This window comes from Phodopus roborovskii, unplaced genomic scaffold (genome assembly GCF_943737965.1).
Source record: "Phodopus roborovskii unplaced genomic scaffold, PHOROB, whole genome shotgun sequence".
Classification (NCBI taxonomy): Eukaryota; Metazoa; Chordata; class Mammalia; order Rodentia; family Cricetidae; genus Phodopus; species Phodopus roborovskii.
This window is the reverse complement of record NW_026126433.1, coordinates 39,223,106-39,225,874: the sequence shown is the minus strand read 5'-3', so window position 1 is coordinate 39,225,874 and position 2,769 is coordinate 39,223,106. Positions and strand designations below refer to the sequence as shown.

General features: G+C 42.9%; 1 pseudogene; it reads left to right on the top strand.

Moving 5' to 3' along the window:
- The first annotated feature begins 497 nt into the window (after nt 1-497).
- On the top strand, nt 498-1,013 carry LOC127223247 (FAU ubiquitin-like and ribosomal protein S30; annotated as a pseudogene).
- The last annotated feature ends 1,756 nt before the right edge of the window (nt 1,014-2,769 follow it).

Sequence of the window (2,769 nt, the reverse complement as noted above, 5' to 3'; positions counted from 1 at the left end):
TATGGGTGTTTTTAGGGCTAGATATCCCACTGCTCTGCGATTCCTTGGGGAAGAATACTTCATCCATTCTCATCATTCCTCAGTTGCCTGTGATTCTTTGTCTGGGGTTGAGACCTAAACAGTTTCCCCTTCTACATGATTAGAATGTAGATTGTTGTTGTGCTTGTTCAAGTTATATTTAGGCAACCATGTTAGTCAGAGGTCATAGCACCATCATGTTTCAAAACAACATAGTTAAAAATAAGAAAAGAAAGGATGGGGGGTGAAGTTAGTTATAAAGAGTGGATCAAGGACCTTTTTTCAAATGGATTTTTATGCCTGTTGTGGTAGTGCTCACCTTTAGTCCCAGCACTTGGGAGGCAGAGGCAAGCAATCTCTGAGTTCAAGGTCAGCCTGGTCTATAGAGCAAGCTCCAGGACAGCCAGGGCTACAAAGAGAAAACCTGTCTAAAAAAAAAAGTTTTTAACGATTTTTTAAAAATTGTATGTGTGTTTTCTTGACTCCATCTTCGCGGGAGCAGCTTCGGCGTCCGCGAGTTAGTCGCCAAAATGCAGCTCTTTGTACGCGCCCAGGAACTACACACTCTTGAGGTGACCAGCCAAAGAGACGGTCGCCCAGATCAAAGTTCATGTGGCCTCACTGGAAGGCATTTCCCTGGAAGATCAAGTCTTGCTTCTGGCTGGCTCGCCGCTGGAGGATGAGGCCACCCTAGGCCAGTGTGGCGTAGAGGCCCTCACCACTCTGGAAGTAGCTGGTCGCATGCTGGGAGGTAAAGTTCATGGTTCCCTGGCTCGTGCTGGAAAAAAAAAAGTAAGAGGTCAAACTCCCAAGGTGGCCAAACAAGAGAAGAAAAAGAAGAAGACTGGTCGGGCCAAACGGCGAATGCAGTATAACCGTCGTTTTGTTAATGACGTGCCTAGCTTTGGCAAGAAGAAGGGCCCCAAGGCTAACTCCTAAGTCCTATTGTGATTCTGGCACTCTAATAAAGCCACTTTGCCCAAAAAAAAATAAAAAATAAAAACCGTATGTGTGAATGAGCACATGAATGCAAGTACCATTTGAAGCCAAAAGACAGCATCATGTCACCTGGAGTTACAGGTGGTTCTAAGCCTCCCAGCATGGGTGCTGGGAAACAAATTCCAGTCCTGTGCAAGAGCAGTAGACACTCATAAATACTGAGCCATTAACTGCCCACCAGATCAAGGTTCTTAAAAGCTCTAAAGTAAGGAAGCTTTCCTCAAACAAACTTAGACACAAAAACCTTCATTAAAAAATAAAGTTCAACATACACTGTAGGATTGATAGGCCATGAGTGGACAAGCAGCTTCACCCACACCCTATAGTGGGTCCACCAAGGGAGTTCCTCAGAACATATTCTATAAAACTTGTGGACCAGATAGTATCAAGGGCCAGTTTTGACAGTGTGTGTTTCTATGCAAACTGTGGAGCGTAGAAATGGCAAAGGACCATACACGTAGTTCCTTCTGATGTTCTTTTTCCCTTGGTCTTTGTTTAGGTCTTGATTTGTGACAGTCTTACTATAGCACAAACCAGTTTCCTCATCTTCCTGCTCCATCATGATCCTGTCTCAACCTCATAATACTAGGATTGCAGGCATTCATCACCACTCCTTGCACATTCTTTCTAGAAGAACCGTGTCTTTCCTATTGGACAGCATTGAGCTTGAAGCTGTGTTGCCTTCAGTTCAGTTGATCTCCCGGTAATGGCAGCATCTCATGTAGTATTTCACCAGGATGTGATTGGCAAGATGAAAGCAGAGTTCCAAAGAACAAATCATAATTATTAATAAAGGCCTATGGTTGAATCAAACAGTTTATAGCACATAGGTATTGACAGTGAAGAAAATACTCTTTTGGATAGGTTAGGAAGTCTCATTTTCTTCTGTTCTAAAACAACAGAGAAGACTTGCCATTGAGGAAAATGCATGGTCAGAGCTGTGTTTTAGAAAGGTCACTTGGGTGGCACTGTGAAGGGCAGGTGGATTCCAGAGTAAGGAACTAAGATAGAAGGCAAAGGTTACTTCTAGGATCACCATGGGCAATATTGAGAAATAAAATGTACTGATTTGAGTGGCAGCTATGTAGAGAAAGTGGTCAAAGCATACCCTATATTAGTTTGGATGACTAGGTAGATGGTGACCTCACCAGAGAAAAGGGAATCCAAAAGAGTAGAACAGTTTGCTTAGTGCTTGTGAGGAGTGGTGTTGAGAAAGTGTGGGAACACTGAGTTTTCCTTGAATATATTTCCTTAGGAATGCCCCTAAAGTATTGGAACTGAGATGTGCAGAAGTCTTATTCATAATTTATTGGATAGTGTAAACATTGCCCTAATGAGATGGGATCAAGACCTAAAGAGTTGGAGCTATTCTTTGGTACTAACAACTAAGATGGTCATATAGACCTCAGGGAATTCAGAATTTGGTAAATTGGATGGTGCATGAAAGACCCACTATATGAGATCAGGACCAAATGGTGAACCAAGGGTACAAATGGATGGGTGAACAGTACTAATTGAGGACAGTGGAGAAGAAACAAGGTCAAGCTATGGGTAGACAAAGAGAGAAATATAACTGCTACATAGGATCATTTTGAGAATTATGGGGTAAGTCGAGTGATCAGCATATGGCTGCTCTGTGAACGGGACTTTGCCCTACACTTCTAACCATGCACAAGAGCCTCAAAAGACACATGAGACCTAATGTTACTTCTATCATGTGAGAGCCACACCCTCAAGCATAATGCAAGTGAC